Below are 18,418 nucleotides of genomic sequence, written 5' to 3'. Positions count from 1 at the left end.
TAATACCGGCCTTAGAAGCATTAATGACGAAACGAGCTGAACATACAATATGTCTTCACTTGAAAAATATAAGAAAATTATGTTCTTTCCGAGAGAAACATGAACAAAGAAAGGGTTGAAATGACTTATTAAAGTGTATATATTGATAATATATTGCAGTATCCGAACAACGCAAATCTTCAGAGCACTTGTTCCCGAACTGTGGGACGCGAGCACCTGCGGAGCCAATATAAAATTCTTGTCAAAAGAGGGTCGCGCTTCAATAAGTTTGGGAGCCGCTGCTGTAGAAATATCCTATTTATGTTGAATTTATCACATCACATACGACGTCATTACCATCGAAATGATTTCTGTAAGTTTATATCTTTTCTCAGATATTTATTTCTATTTCTATCTTTTTTCTGTCTCTGTTCAATTCATATCAGAAAGTCACTTGAGTTCTTCTTTTTAATGTTCATCTCGAATGATGAATAACTTTTGATAACTTCACCAGAACATATACAAGGTTGTCCAAAGTGGAATATTTAAGGCGAGCTAGAGACCATTGAAATGAAGTATATTTACGAAGGGAATCACTACTACCAGGAATAAATGGTGATAGAAAACACGGTGATGCATAGAAATCGTCTCGCGTTTCAATATTTATATTACTGAAACTACTTATATTATTTTTAGGTACACACAATCTTCTTTTTAACAATGTTTGTTTGCTTTTGATTAAAATCGATGTTTGATTTTCTTTTAATGTTTTCCTTTTAAGGTATCCGACTACGTTGAAAACGTCATTTTGGAAGAAAATATGGATTTTCATTTTTTTAATTTTTTTAAAAGCCCTGGTTGTTGTGATTCCAAAACAGGCCTTTTTTTGTTTATATGATGCGTAGAATCGAAGTTACGTTCACTTTAGTGTTGCGTTTTTACATACAAGTAATAAGCGAATAAAGTCTTTAAACGTGTTTTACGAAGAATGCTATTTTTGACATTTTACTTGTGGCATGATTTGCAAAAATTGATTCATTTTATCATTTACGAAATTTTAATGTGATATTTTGCTATACATTGTTGAGATTATGAACTAAAATCTAAGGTCTATGACATATATTTTTTGAACTACAGTGTTTTATAGACAAAATGTAGGATGAAAAATAACATATTTTAGTGTAACTTATGAGCATATCATACAATCCTTTAAATTTTGGTTCATAACCTGCAACAGTAATAGCTAAATGCACTATGAAAATCACAAAGCATTTCATTAACAAAATCTTTTGCAATCATGTTTCGAATATTACATGAATTTTGCCTAAAATTTGACATAAAAACGACTTTTTCATAGAAAATGTCATAGGCCTACTAAAATTTTTCACTGTTTTCACCATTTCAAGACACTTTCTATCAAAAAATGTTATTAAAGTTCACTCCAGTACCATTTTAAAGAAAAGTAGCAAGAAAGGTACTCGGATACCTTAAACAATTATGATGTATAAAATGTGTCAATCTTCGTAACGTGCTAACGCCCATATGAAAATAAATGTTTTTTAATTTATTGATATTTCAGAGGCAACGGACATTTCTCACAACGTGTGACTTGAGATAATTTTCCCTCGTAAGAAATGTGCGAATCTCTCTCGCTTGGAAAGCACTACATGAATGAAACGTTGTTCGTAGTGTTAAAAGGCTTCTTGTTTTTTTTCCTTGAAAACGGCACCCGTGAACCAGTGCCGAAACATACTGTAAAACCTCCTTTAACGGCTACCTCCGAACAACGGTAATCTTCGAACGACGGCCACATTTTGTTGGAACCGAACGCGTCCCATACACTTGACTATACAGTTAACCTCCGAACAACGGCCACTTGCCATGAAATAGAAAGAAAAATGGTCATATCGCTGTGAGAAAAATAATTCTCAGTCCGATTTTCGAGGGAGTTTCCCCCCCCCCCCGAACTCTATGGGGAAATAAAATTATGTATGATTTCTTTTACTGGGTATAACTGCTAGATGGGTAAATAGAAGGCAGTTGAGGGGGAAAAAGAGCCCCTGAAATGATCTATAGCTTTGCCTCGGGCCACTTAAGTGATTTGTGTGGCCACGGGCCACTTGAGGGGGTTTGTGCCCGATCTTGGCTTCCCATGCTTTCCTATGAGAAAAATCTCTTTCCTTTACCTTGAATTAATTTACCAGTAACGTTTTAATTATATTTCTGCATCATTAGATAAATTTTGGTGCAGAATAACAATAGGAAAGAAAAAAAATGCTGTTTACAGTAATTAATTACAGTGATTAATTACGCAGCTGGTGCTTAAAAGTACCGACAGGAATATGCGTAATATGTAAGGCAAAAAAAAATTCAAACACACATATTTTTATTTACACTACTCGAGCTGATACTTCTGAAAACAATTCTTGTTTTTATTATAACAGAAATGCATCGCAAAATAAACATTTTGAGTGAGGTTTGGACCGTATCTTTTGAATGGAGCCCATCTCACATCTTGCCATATGTTGAAAAAATGCACGCCAAGACCATTTGAGAGTTCCTAGAATCTGTTTCCTGATGTCTTTGGGCACAGAATAGTTACTCTTCCTTCTCTTCTGTGGCTGTTCGGGTGTAGTGCTGACAGCAGGATGATCTCTATACTTTACTAGGCTACTGGGCTATGAGTCCTACTGCCATGTTTCTTCGATTGAGGAAACTCCAATTGTGAAATATCTGCATGTACAAATGACATAGTATTGACTTACGCCATTTCGAGCATCTTGAAGAAACAGTCTGTGCCACCTTTTCTTTGACTTTCCGTCCCTGTTATACAGTGAGCGCAGCATATCTGTCTGGTCCACTCCGCTCATTGATGAATATCAGAGGTGCTGATACAACGTCTTTTTGCGTCCCATCTCGATCTCGAAGACTCAATGTAGTTACCTATGTAAAAAAATATCACCCTCATTATTTTGTTTTCCACATTAAAGTAATTTTTATTTTAGGGGAAAAACATATTACCCTCATTTCCTGGCGGTACTTTGCAGCACCGACATACATTTTCGACCTTATGACAGAAAATAAAATCGTCATTTTCAAATAAAATGTAGGGAATGCTTACCTGTACAGTATAGAATAGAATAAAAAATAATAGCACCAATAAACTGGCAATTAGTCACTAAATTTAATCAAATAAACATCATGCAAATCAACTCTACTACTAATACTAAACCGGACACGCGCCTCGCCCATATTCCTCTGGGGAACTTCTAACGGATTGGTACATGTTGGAATGTGTGTATGTGTAGTGAAACCTTCCGTGAAGTTTGTTTCTGTGCAATGTTTGTTATGTGTAAAGTGCTGCCAGCTGCCATCAATTTTTCTAACTATGCATGAAGTGTAATGATTGAATAGTTTCCCGTTGCTGCTTGTTGCTCTCTGTTGCTCTCTGCGGCGAGACTTTCTAACGGGAAATCAACTCTATTGCAAAACTTCTTCCTAACGTTACATGGCAAATATAAAACGCCCACAGCAAAAAAGATTTCTGCATTTACTGCGAGCTACTGCCTGTTGTCGGAACTACACTCATCGTGTCCTTGTACATACCGTCAGTAAAAATGGTCATATTACGAACATATAAGTGTTTTGGTTGAAGCGGTACTTTAAAGTACCGTTAGGATATAAAGGGTTAAGGAACATTTAAATATTTTCTATTCAGGTTAGAAAATCATTTTTTTCTCAAATATTACTGACATATATGACATGGATGTCGCTCTTCACTTGTTAATACAAGATATACGGAAGACTGGATGTTGTGAAGATATTTATTATTTGAGATGTTAATTTTTTAAGGAAGGAAAAAACTCATCTCTGCCTCTACCGGGAGTCGAACCCGGGTCCCTCGAATGCTGGACGAGTGCTCTGACCACTAAGCTACAGAGGAGAGAGAGATTTTCCTTCGCTAGAGCGTATATATGCCGAACGCACAACATCCAGTCTTCCGTATATCTTGTATTAACAAGTGGAGAGCGACATTCATGTCATATATATAGTCATCTGGTGGCTCGTCGTCCATGAGCTATTAGCTGATCGGTTTCACCGTCCATTGCACGGTTTCGTTCGGCACATATATACGCTCTAGCGAAGGGAAATCGCTGTCTCCTCTGCAGCTTAGTGGGCAGAGCACTCGTCCGGCAATCGAGGGACCCGGGTTCGACTCCCGGTAGAGGCAGAGATGAGTTTTTTTCCTTCCTTTAAAAAATTAACATCTCAAATAATAAATATCTTCACAACATCCAGTCTTCCGTATATCTTGTATTACTGACATTATAATACAATTTAACACGAGCGTTTACCATTTTAGTTGTTGGTTAATTTTTTCTTGAATTTGAACTTCAACACAACATGCAACACAACTTTTTCAAAAATCGTCAAAATTTACCCATATTTTGTGCCGTAAAATTTTTCAAAAAATAATTTTAATAAAAAATCCTCCTCGTGTTGAAGTATGTAACACTATACTGTTGCGACACACACAAAGTTTGTAGACATTTTAGTGAGCGATGTTTGAAAAAATGTTCCTTATCTAACGAAAACTCAGTTTTGAAAAAAAAGAGCATTTTAGTGTGAAAAACATTTAGCCTATGCAATGTCTCTGCCAGCAGTTTATATCAAAATATTTCTAGTGCAGGTAGAACAAAAACTTGAACACAGACGCAGAAAATTTTATAGTATTTCAAAACTGAAAAATTTGAAAATGTGATTTTGAAAAATTTGCGTGCACCAACCCCCTTAAGTTATCTGTAACAGCGCCCCAGGTCACTGATGAGAATGTGCCGCTTAGTTGATTCTTACAAATTTTGGTTTGAAGCAAAGCGCACATCAGATGACTCCGAGGGTCACATTTGGTCCACGCGTCAAGAGCATAGGAGAGTTTAAAAGGTGACATTCGGGCCCCCTCTGTTCCGGGACAAGGGGCACCACATCCGCCTGATCCCCCTCTTGTTGCGGCCCTGTTGTTAATCAATTATTGTAATATTACAGTGTCAATATAATCATATTTTCAAATATAATAAATTATATAATTATCGTAATCAATTAAAAAATCGATTATCATTTTATATATATGTCGCATGGATCGCAAATTTTTTTTCCTCAGAAATAAAATGGCTGTCCCCAATAACAGCCACTTAACCAATAGCGGCCACATTTTGAAGATCCTGTTAGTGGCCGTTATTTACTGTAAGTCGGCCTTTTTTGCTCTTTCTTCGCTAGAACTCAGGCAAGTTATTGAGATTTCAATTAAACACAATACCTTATAGTACCACCTGCAGGTGAATTTAACTGCCATGTTTTTCAATGTGAATATTGTTTAATTTGAAATCCTTCGTCACAACTCACAGTTTTTAAAATGAAATTTTGAATCGCCATATAATCTGATTGATTTGAAAATTCTATTTAAATGTTTCAATTCACAAATTTCCAAAACAAATCCATTAGAATTATGCGATGCATCAGAGCTTGAAGTACATTCATTCTTTGATATTCACGTACAGAGTTCGGATTGATTTGTGTTACGAGTCACCGAAATTCGATCGGAAAATACATCAAACGAAATTGTTACTATATTTGCGAAATTCAAATTCATTCATTTTATGTTCATTGTTTTATTTGTCGAGTGTCTGATAATTGGCAATCTTGAATTAATTAGATTTCCCCCCTTTATATTGATCTATAGTTTCTCTATTTTCTTTAAAGAAAAAAACCTTATGTGGAACTGCGTTTAATTAGTTTCCTTTTTTTTTATAAATTTATAAAAAAATATTTAAAAAAATGTAATTTCTAATTTTATCTCCAGATGTTGCCATTCAGAAAAAGTGGATGATCTCGAAATGTTTCCTCAGAGGTATTGAACCAAATTTTAAGAGTTTATTTCATTTTTTTCTGTTATTTTTGTAATTGATTTACATGGAAAATGCATAGCTAAAAAAATTGTAGTTTTTTTATTGATAGCCATTTGATATTGGGAAGTAAAAGCAATTTTATGTACATAAGTTAATTGATTTTATGAAAAAAAAAATTGGATTTTCCAAGGGTGTTCCGAAACTCATTATGCGAAATTCCAGATTGGAAAGCCACTTCACAACAGTGAAATTAGAGTGTTATTAGGTGAAAACAATGCAAAAAAAAAGGCCTGCAGTTAACTCTCATCAAGTTTATTTATTCATAATGCGTTTTTTCCACCGTTAGATGGCTTTATTTTTTTGAGCATGTCATGCTTTAAAAAAATATGCCTGCCTCCTCGCAACTACACGAGCAAAACTACAGTCGCAAATCCCACCATAAGATATTTATTAACCTAAACCAGCCACAGATCCGTGCCGTCGCCATCCGACGATTTACTACCATCTTTTATCCCCTTTTAGAAGTAAGTGTATTGTGTCAGAAGCGCTTGTGCGCGTGCATACCTAAGAGGTATAGTGGGTTATCTTGGTTATCTTGGTGGGTGCAATCATGGTTATCTTATGTTGTGTATGAAGATGGAGCTACGATCTATGATACGGATTTTGTGTGCAGAATAATGATTGAATATTGGAACCGTTTTATGGTCTGCTGCTCTGTGTGGCAAAGCTTTTTCGTAGGAAGATCAGCTCCCATCCACATCCCGTTGGTGGGGAAGCACAGAAAACCACTTTCAGCCGACTATGTATGTACAGGCTGACGAGACGAAACCAAGTCTCTGTCAATGTTAGTACATCACGATGCCTATGCGACCGCGTATTAGGTTCCTAGAAGCCGGGTTTTCCCAAGAGCAGGTTTTAACGCTGCACCCGTTGCTGAAATTCTACTCCTAGGAAATCTCGGCTTAAGAGAGACGTTAGAGAAGGTCAAATTTTAATTCACTTTTGCTTTACTCTCTTTTAAGGGTAAGTGAGTTGCCCCTAACAATGTACATGCGTATGTAATGCCATGTGTATGGAGTTGATGTGATACCATCTCTATTTAATTTTACGATTGAAGTAAGGTAAACAAAGAGGTAAATTAACCGGTTTTTTTTATTAGTTGAAGCTCATCCTAGCACCTGCGTTGGAGAAATCAACTAAACTTCTTAAAAATATGGCAGCGGATTCTTTGAATCATTCCAGTTTTAGATCTAGCGTTTCAACCCAATTTTCTTCAATGTCACCTTTTCAAGATTAATATTATTTTTTTAGCTGTGCGTTTGCTCCACTTGCCCTCCCCCACCCCGAAGGAAGTGGAGCTAACCCTCTCAAAGAGGCAAGTGGAATCTGACGCTGATTATACTTTGAAGTAATTCATAAAACGATGATTAGCAAATGAAAGAAGTTTAAACAAAATAAAAAAAAGCTCATTTAAACCATAAAAAGCTCAAACAATTTATTATTTTGATATAAAAAGCGCAGTGACAACTTTAGTATGCAGAAAACTCATAATGGTAACTAACTTTGGAATATATAAAACTCACACTGTAAAAATACCACCCCCCCCCCCGTAAATACTATCCGGAATTATACGAGGCAAATGAGAAGGGAAATGTTAAATTTGCGAAAACATGGGCTATGGGGATAATGTAAATGCATTGGTTTCCACTCGACTCGGCGCAGTAAAAACCGTGGGGGAAAAGTGTGAACCCCTTTTATATAATCCCTACTTTACCTAAAGAGTCACCATAATTATCCGAGAATGATGTCACTCTCCGCTATCCATACAAAGGTTTTTAACAGCTGGATGATGCGAAGATTCAACTTTCCTTACGGGGAATTGAACCTACGTCTTTTCACTTTCTGGATGAACGTCCTAGACTACAGAGGCCACGAATAGCGCATTCTTTCCTTAGAGCTCGTGTGCACTAAACGGGACCGTACAAGCATGGTCGAACCTCAGGCCAAAGCTCACACTCGTTGACAATGCCACCAGATGGCGACTTATCCGAGGAGGATGTCACTCTCCTTGTCTAGTGGTCTAAGGCGTTCACCGGGAAAGTGAAAGGACGTGGGTTCGATACTCCGCAGGGGAAGTTGAATTTTCTCTTTCCAAAATATATCTTGGTATCAGCCAGCTGTTAAAAACCTTTGTATACCATAATTACATTAAAATGACCTGAAGTACAGTAAAACCCCTATTTCGTAAAACATACTTTTATTATATATATGCATGGGGAAATTATTATTTGGCCGTAAAAGAGGGGTTTCCTCATTTGATTGGTGTCCATCCGTTAAAAGAGATTTTACTGTAATTAGGAATAAATTGGCATCGAAGTATCGATATTAGGCCAACTCACATTTTCAGAAATAGTCGAAATGTAAAGGGGACACATCAAGCATTGCCTTGACCACAAACCTAACTTCACCATGTGAAAGCTCTCCTTGCAACCTCGTATGAGCAGTTATCGTACCAGTTGCGTATGTGTGTTACTGAAAAATAGAATGGGTATGAGAGAGAAAAAAAAAAATTCTGAAGAAACCGTTTGCGGAAGATATTGAATTTTACAAATCCCGTGTGGTTCCACTTACGCCCATTTTCCACTTGCCTCAGTTCACCTTATCATGTTCGAATATTTACATCGTTGTTGTCTCAATCATTTTCTGCGGAGAGGACAATTCTTTTGATGGGATATCGCCTTGATTTTGGAAACAGCCACAGTAAGCCCCCCTTCAGCCGACAACCTCTACGCTATTTGCAAGGATCAAACACAGGACCTCGCGATTTGAGTCCATCACGATGGCCAAGTGAACGCAAAGCGGCTCTCCTTAGAACTACATTAAAACTTCGCTTTTGCGGACACCCGCGGAGCAAAAAAATTCGTCCGCAAAAGAAGGGGGTGACCGTTAACCAGGGGTTTGAAATGCATACTTCTATTATACAAGGAGGAAGATATTATTTGGACGTACAAGACATAGAAGATGAGAGAGAAGTCACTAAATTAAAAATAAATTTAAAACCGTGATACCACAGTATAAAAATGGACCACCGGAACCTAAATGTGTCACTTACATTCATATTTTTTATACCAAAACATAGTTGTTTCAATTTGCTCTATCGTCCCAGTGATAAAGTTTGTTCCGCGAATTTAAAACCAGTGTAGAATATATGGATGTTTATTATAGCAAACCATGTTTACATTCTGAAGTTAATTCTTCAATTTACGAATAGATTTCATATTTAAATCAATATTTAATCATTCTTCTAGTACTAAAACACTGTTTACTGGTATTCTATGGCACTGAGCCGTTAGCATATTGCCCAATCTCATCCCATTTTGGCTTTCATGGTGCAAGTCCACTTGTTTGAAGAGCTGTTGAAGAATTCTGAATCACATTCAACCGACTATGTTAGCAATAGGCGGCGGTGTTGTCTTGGGACGTTCCCGTCTGTCTGAAAACATTTCCATGTAGAAGATGTTGTTACTTCGGTACGTTCAAGATTTTCTATTGATGGTGGGGTATTCCATCAAGTCTTTATGCGCCTGGAGCAGCCTTAGATGGTTTCCCGGTGTTCTCCAGCTGCAGAAGAAGATCGATTGCAATCTTTTTGAAGAGGGTCTTCCTTTGTTTTACGATGAATACGTTAGTACCTCTTGAGTAAGTCTATTCTGACCAATGAAGAAAACTCTTTTCTCCGCGTTCTAAGAGTCTGAAAATAGATATACATTCGCCTATAGCAAGTTGACCAATTATCTCTTAAATGGACTTCGTTCAAATTCATCTGCATCGTGTATCATTAAGAGTTAGAGAGCTACTAGTATATATGTGTTATGTTAATAGTCATTCAACGCTCTTTTGAACTATTTGAGTCTTGAATAGTCATCGATGTCCACAGTGGTAGTCATTCACGCAGGTGCTGAGAATGGCACCCGCTGGACCTGTGTAAATCCCGTAGATACTTTCCACACCGTACTATACGCTGTACGAAATAATTTTCTAACTTTAAATGATTGTGATTGAACACTTGTAAAACAGCATTTCTTATGAAAATCCGATTAAATCTGGTTTATTGATGTAAAATCTAACGAATCCCGAACGTTTAACATGGTCTCTATTTAAAAATCTCATCACAGTGAGCAACAGTGCATTCTCTCACAACGCAGTTTATTCTCTAATGGATAATGGAAATGGTCAATAAATGGAAAAGCTTACCTCCGGAGGGCGTGAATATCATCACAATTGATACGTTTAAAAAGAAGTACGATAGGCACAGTGGGATAAATCGAGAAGCTATCCGTACTTTATTTAGATAAGACAACCCATAATCTTTTGTGTAGTGTATTATTAATTTCGTTTTGATGATGTATGCTTTTATATTTGATTGCTGTATTTTGGCTATATTTGACATCCATATGCTTTATGGACATAGCGTTTTCAGCCACTCGTTGGCCAATTTGCCGGTTCTGGCCTTCGTATTTGTATTTGTACAAATTTTGGTAATTACACTTCATTCACTATTTGAAACATAGATGGCAGCACTAATTTCATATACTAAGCAAGATACATTAGCAAACTCTTAGCCACATGCATAACACACACCACTCAACCCCCTGAAAGAGGATAAAACGCTAGTAACTTAAGGTATCCGACTACGTTGTAGAGCACTTTTCAATCAAATGGTACTGGAGTGAATTTTAATAGTATTTTTTGATATAGAAAGTGTCTTGAAATGGTGAATACAGTAACAAACTTTAGTATACCTATGCTTTTTTCTATGAAAAGTCATTTTTATGTCAAATTTTAGGTAAAATTCACATAATATTCGAAACACGATTGCAAAAAAAAATATTGGAATGTAATTTTTTCTGATTTTCACAGCACATTTAGCTAATAAAGATTGCATGTGATATGGTCATAAGTTATACCCAAATACGTTAGTGAATTTTTTTGAAATTTCACCTATACAACACAAATTCAAAAAATACATGTGCTCCACAATATATAGAAAAATATCATACCAAAATTTCGTAATGATACAATGAATAGATTTTTAGAAATCATGTCACAAACTCAAGTAAAATTTCAGAAATGTCATTCTTCGTAAAACACGTTTAAAGTTTTTATTCGCGTATTACTTGTATGTACAAACGCAACACTAAAGTGGGCGTAACTTCGGTTCTGAGTGTCGTGTAAAGTGAACAAGGCCTATTTCGGAATCACAGAGAATAAGGCTTTCGTGAAAAATTAAAAAATAAAAATCTATATTTTCTTCCAAAATGACGTTTTCAACGTGGTCGGATGGCTGAGTTGTACTTGGTTTGAAAGAAGATTACCATGGAAGATTTACTAAAAAATGGGTGCTTAAATTTTCTATACGTGATTACTAAAGTCTATTCCACGTACAACAAAATTTTCGGAAATCATGCCTACTAATGCTAAGAACATAGTGGAAGCGGCGAGCAAAGCGACGAATGAGAAAGAAGAGAAACGAGATGAGAATATACAGTATATAGCTGCGAGCAAGGAACATAGTACACATAGTGGGGGCGTTTGATACAGCAGAGAGTATCAAATAGAAACTCGCAATCAGCTTGGTATTTTTAAATTAAAGAATACTTAAAAATTTCATAATTATAAAAATCATTGCACAGACCACAGTTTAGAAATAATAGTGTTGTGTGAATATCAATATTTTTAAATATAACTACAGACATATTCCTCATATTTTGATCGCTTTCCTCCCTACATCTTTTCCCGCGGCACTTGAGTACGATCACTTCTCGAAAGATCAGTAATATTTTCTTCTAAATTTATGATTAAAAAAGTTTATCAAATCTCCCTCCCTCCCCACCATTTAAATTTGTATTATTAACATAGGCGAGAGGGTAGAAGTGGAAAACCCTCTCCCGAATAGCTTTATTTATAGAAATATTTGTTGGTTTCATTGTTTCATTTTTTTAAAACAAGAAACGTAATTATTGACACAAAGATTCAGCATGAAAACATTCGGTATGCTTCCAGTATGGAAATATTCAAGGTACACAGAAAATAAACAAATAAAACTTGCCAATTTTTCCACAAAAACATACATGATTTCTAATTCAGACTACTCAAATACATTTTCTCATGCACGGTGAATGATAAATTAGCTTAAAACTCAAATATAAATCATTTTCGGTTTGGTTAAGCACTTGCGCACGAAAAAAGTTTGACGGAAAACATGTGAAAATTATATTCGGTACTTGCTGTTTTCCATTTGATCGTCCACACCATTTTGAAGTACGTCGAGAACTTAACATCAACGATTCTGGTGACATTTTTGACCTCACTACCGCTTTTTAACAGCGAAAACAAGCCCTTCGATGGACATCTTGAAGCTACACACAAGCGAGCAGAGTGGCGAAAACAAAATGTCTTGAATGCGCTGCTCTTATCGTTTGTCGCGGAATTCCCGCTCTGCTGCGTTGCGCACCACTATACGCAGACGCATTGGAATCGGTGTGTTTGACTTCGCTGCTCGGATCTCTTCTCCCATCATTCCTTTGCTCTCCGTCTCACTATGTGTTCAGCCTAACATGGAAAAAAAAAAAAGAATCACCAAGTCCCAGAAAATTCTAAAAAAAATAGAGCCAAGTTATCAGTAACGAATTTGATGTTCGAAGCATTAAATGCGCTTTTCTAAAGAGGAAAAACTCACATTTATCAAACTCAGTTTTTTAGGAGCATTGGATTTCATTAAAACATGGATCAACCATGGGACGTCTAGATATTCTATATCAGTAGTTCTTATCTTACCCGGGGGAGAGGAGAGGGATTGCGCACCACTAGGGGTACGGGAGAGCATTTCGTGGGTTAACAACCACTGCTCTAGATCACAGGAGCTCAACCTTTAGGATGACAGTGTGGGCCACTTCAATTATCTGCAAATGTGCCGCGGATTACTTAAGAGTCTGGAAATGAATCGCGGGCCGCTTAAGTCACGTGAAATCATTGCCCGGCTAACTTTAGTGATGTGGAACTGCGCCGTGTGACATTTAAGTGATGTAAAACTGCACAGTATGATAATAAAGTGATCTGGTATTATACCACATGTCATTTAAGTGACCCACGACATACGTTGTATTTACATTACTCGAGTGTTCTCGAAATGAATTGCGGGTCACTAAAATAATCTAGGAATATGCTGCGAGCCACTGAATTGATGTGAAATTGTACCACTGTCCGCTCAATCATTCAGGAACAGTGTCGTGGGTCATTTTAATGATCTCTAAATACGCCGCGTGTCACTCAAGTGATCTGTGAATTTGTCGTAGGTCACTTAAGTAGTCTGTAAATGTGCCGCGGGCCGCTTAAATGCTCTGGAGCTGTGCGAGGATAACTCAAGTGGTATGTAAACATCCCGATCGGTTCATTTTCACAAAATTATGTTTGAGATCATGGGCCGCATCATCTGACTCCGAGGGCGACATTTGGCCCAAGGGTTGAGCATATATGCTGTAGATCAGTGAGGTCTCTGGGCGATCTGTCTGTCTGTAGATCAGTGATTCCCAACGTGGGCGTTAACGCCCTCTGGGGGCGATGGAATGTTCCAGGGGGGCGGTAGAAGCTACGGGTATAACATAGGGTCCTGTGGGTTAGATTGCGTTGGGGGCGATGAGGCAAAGAAAGTTGGGAAACTGCTCTAGATCGTAGTTTCCCAACCTTTTTTCTCCCATCGCCCCCCTCTTCAGAAATGTTTATCTCCCGTCGCCCCCCAACGCCATCTAACCCATAGGATCCTATGTTATACCCGTAGCTTCCACCGCCCCCTCCCTGGAACATTCCATCGCCCCCAAGGGGGCGTTAACGGCCCACGTTGGCAATCACTGCTCTAGATGAATGCAATGATAATGTTCGCGATGCACAAAAATTTACAACTTGTTAAGCAAAGCAGCGTGAGATGTGGCCTATTTATTGGCAACGGTTAGGAAAAAAATTAGACAATACCGTTTCGAGGTAAAATAGCAATTATATCCGTATAAAACACTCAAGTGATATGCAAACAGAAACCATCTCCATTTTAAATTCAATAAAAATATCAAATACCACGAAGTATCATGGTGGGGAGTGGTTCAAATTCTTAATAAAATACCATAAAATAATTTAATAACTTCTGAGATCATGGAATTATCAACCAGTAATAAATTAATCAAGCAGAAACTACTCTAATGGGATTTTTCATTAATCCGGAACAATGTTATGTCATTTTTACGATCAGTAAGCAATTATCTCGAAATGAAATTCTATCTTTTCTTAAACATTACGCAAAAGATAATTATCTTTTATATATCAAAGTACTGAAATACTTCTATTAATCTCGATTATTTCGTAATTTAATGCAGCAATGAATATATAAAATTGAGTTATTATTCCAATTCTTCAAGCAATGGAAAACTACAGATTTCAGATCTTTTAAAACAGATGTTATGATTCTGAAATGATTTTTTTAATAATTCCTTCGAAAACTTTATTAATTGGAATTAAGTGACGTTTAATGAAACTGAAATTCATAAAAAATGTAGAATAAAATAAAGAAAAAAAAATGGCAATTTTTTTTTTCTATGGGATTCATATCCGAGGGACGTCAATCAAAATTTCATTATGATAATAATGAGTGTTTTTTTTTCACCATGGAATTTAAAAAGTATGAAAAGTTAATTAAAAGTTTCTTAATTGATTCTTTTGTGAGCGGGTGCTTATTTTTTTTCTTTCTCCTGGAAATTTTAGTTATTAAAGGGGATAAAACTTTTTCAAAAAGAACTTTCTCGCGTGAATCAAGGGTTCGTTTAGAATAATACTCGGAGATTTTTCAATATAGACTATCAGTTATATTCACACGGGCATTTCTGTGCACCGCATAAATTTTGTAAAATATATTCAATTAAAAATTTAACATCTATTTCTTGATAAAAATTTCTGGATGTTTCGAGTTTTTTCTACATTTTTCAAATTTCCATCCGAATCACCTAAAGGTATATAGAGCGTGGTAGTCTGGCTATTATGATTTTGCATTATTTATATAATTATGATATCACATCTACATTATTATTATTATCGTCGTCGAACCCCGTTCAATCACGTTTAAAGTGTTCAATCGATTGCCAAGTTTGTGATGTTCAGACGTTCGTCATGTTTGTTATTTTAAATCGATTGTCATATTTACAGTGCTTAATCAGTTCCAATGTTCGTAGTGTTTAATCCATTGTCTGTTGTAGGTTTTTTGATCGATTTCCCATGTTTGTATTTTTTAATCGATTTATATGTCTGTATTGCTAAATCGATTTTCATTAGCGTAGTGTTCGATCGATTGTAACGTTCGTAGTGGTTAATCGATTGCCACATGTTAGCAGTTTCCTTCTTGATTTCTATGTAGCTTTTAATCGATTGCGGTTTTCTTTTTGATTTCTATGTAGTTTATAATCGAATGCCATGTTTTTATTATATAATCGAATGCCATGTTTTTATTATATAACCGATTGCCATGTTTTCATTACATAATCGATTGTCATGTTTTTAATTATACAATCGATTGTCATGTTTTTAATTATACAATCGATTACCATGTTTTTAGTAATTAATCTATATATCGTTACGTTTCCAGTAATTAATCTATATATCGTTACGTTTCCAGTAATTAATCTATATATCGTTACGTTTCCAGTAATTAATCTATATCTTGCCATCTCTCTAATAATTAATCTATTGTCATTTTATTAGTGTTATTATTATAGATAGACATGTTAGTAGTGTTTAATCGATTTCCATGTGCATAGTGTTTAATCGATTGAAACGTTCATAGGCTTTAATCGATTGAAACGTTCATAGTCTTTAACCGATTGAAACGTTCATATGCTTTAATCGATTGTCATATTTGCGGTGTTTATTGTCATTTTTGTAGTATTCAGTCGATTTTAATATTTTTACCGCTTCAGTAATTGCAATCATGCACTCTATCGGCAATTTTGGTAATTTACTGTTTCGTGATTTTATCTAATGTAACAATTGTCCTATGTTGTGTTTGTTTATCTGTAATGTGTCCGGTATATTATTTATATTTGGTTTTTTCTGTTGCAGTGATTTATGATTATTTGTGTTTCGTTGATTTACACATTGGTTCGGGTTTTATCGTGTGTGCTTCAATGATTTCTTCATCATTTCTTTATAATTTTCTTTTGTGTTTCAGTGACTTAAACGTGTTTTGGGTTTCAAAAAATATATATATTTCTGTAATTTTGCTATTTTTTTTGTGTGTGCGTTTCAGAGGTTTAAACGCTTTTTAGAATAATAAGAGTATTATTATAAAAACTAAAATTAATAGTAAAATTCCCTATGTGTTAGATTTTCAGTGATTTCTCCCTACTGGTTTTTGTGTCTTTGGTGATTTCTACGTTTTTATCTATTTTTTTAGTGAGCTCCATTTCATTTTCCAGTGATTTATTTTCAACCACCATGTTGGGAAGTTTTCCTATTGTGGCTTTTGTTATTTTTATTATTTTTATTTCAGTGATTTTTCTTTGCTGTGTGTGTTTCAGTGATTTCCATTTTTTTTATTTTGTCTATTTTAATGGTGCTAGCGTTTTTCTTTTCTTGTATGTGTTCTTCATTGATTCATGCATTGCTTGAGCGTTTATTTTCCTCACTATTTCAGTGATTTCTACGTCTTTCTTTTTCTGCGTTACAGTCGTTTCTATGTTTTTACTTTTCTTGTGTTTCAGCGATTTACAATAACTTTTATTTCACGTGTTTCAGGTACTTCTTTAACTGAAGTTTATAGATCTCATGTTTTATCTTAACCTTTCTTGCGTGTTTCAATTATTTCCTTTTTTTTAAATAAACAAATCACAAAAACACAGACATATATACAAATACAAACATGCACATAGGTACAAACACAAAAACACGTAAATACAAACACTTTGTGACCCCAAGGGACTTGAAAGTCCTTCCAGCAGGTCTAAAGGGATTTATAATCACATATGTTTCGGACAACAGCTTTCATAAAGATTAGACATGTTATATTGTATTTCTATTTATATATTTACTATTACGGTATACGTTAAAATGTTAGGTTTCTCATTTTGAGAGTCATAATTACGGTTATATAATTAAATTACGTATTATGAATATCAGTTAGTACATTACATGTAACACCATACATATACATGTATCTATCTATACTTATATGCACAATAACAACCATATACATCCGTTCATCATTTTAAAATTTCTTTCTCTCTTTTCGTACATAGTGCACAAAACTATTTTTATATCTGATTATAGCGTATTTGTTAAAATCAATTCAAAACCATTATTTTTAACAAAGTCAAATATTATATGATTTATGTTTTTTCTATTGCTAATTTGATTTTCAGTATAAAATAAGTTAAAACTTTAGGGGCTATGTAGGAAAAGCTCTTTTTATAGAGTGTTTTATTAGGCTTCGGTTCTTGATATACACTATTGTATCTACCTGTGGTTCTATTTGGATTTTTTGTTAAATATTTTTCATTTACTGGTGAAATTTTGATCACTCTATATATGTAGTTTTGTCTTAGAGATATAGTGTAGCACTGTATTTTCGTACTGTCTGTTATAATTTGAGATCTTATTCTATCTTACAAATACAAATACAAATACAACGCCACAACAGGCAAATTGCCCAACGTGGTGGCTGATAAAAAAATGCCCATAAAAATATGGATGTCATATGTTTCAAAAATACAGCAACCCCATTAAAAATGACACAAATTATAAACAATATATACACATGATAAAATATTATACAATGCCCATAAAGAATACTTATGGTTGTCTTATTCTAAGAATGGATAGCTTCTCGATTTACCCCAACATGTTTATCGTATTTCTTTTTAAATGTGTCAATTGTGTTACAATTTACTACCTCCGGGGGTAAGCTATTCCATTTATTGACAACCCTATTAGAGAAAAATTCCCTGCGACACCATAACCTTGCATTGTCCCTCACCAATCGATACTGGTGTCCCCTTGTAAAAGCAGTTGATTGGCGGTGTACTAAAAGTTCATGGTCCATCCTATCCATCCCATTGAAAATTTTGAACACTTCGATCATATCTCCTCGACACCTGCGTTCATCCAATGTAAACATATAATTCCAATGTAAACGGAAATTACATGCTATCTAATTTCCGGATATTGTCATATTGTCTCCACCGCAAACACAAACTGAATAATTAATGATTGGATAAATCCATGCGTAAAATAAGTCTTTCAAAAATTTTTCATCGATTTTCATTTTTTTTATGATTATTGCACATTTTCTGATTGAAATATCACTATCACGGTGCGAGTTCCATTTAGGGTCATGTTGTATTGTTTCTTATACCCAGATAATTATACTCATGAACTTCTATTTCTTGGCAATAGCAATCACCATTATCTTGAACTTAACATTTCTGCTTGTTTTAGCTATTTCT

The 18,418-nt window shown here is 35.3% G+C and overlaps 1 non-coding gene across 1 annotated transcript; it reads right to left on the bottom strand.

The window, feature by feature from the left end:
* Nucleotides 1–3,850: 3,850 nt before the first annotated feature.
* Nucleotides 3,851–3,922, bottom strand: TRNAA-AGC (transfer RNA alanine (anticodon AGC)). Its single transcript has one exon. It is a non-coding gene; the product is annotated as a tRNA-Ala (tRNA).
* Between the last annotated feature and the right edge of the window lie 14,496 nt (nt 3,923–18,418).

Source organism: Pholcus phalangioides, unplaced genomic scaffold (assembly GCF_987345545.1).
Source record: "Pholcus phalangioides strain wild (caught in Gottingen) unplaced genomic scaffold, Ppha-v1.0 ptg000003l_1, whole genome shotgun sequence".
NCBI lineage: Eukaryota > Metazoa > Arthropoda > Arachnida > Araneae > Pholcidae > Pholcus > Pholcus phalangioides.
The sequence above is the reverse complement of the archived record's forward strand: the minus strand, read 5'-3'. Positions and strand labels throughout refer to the sequence as shown.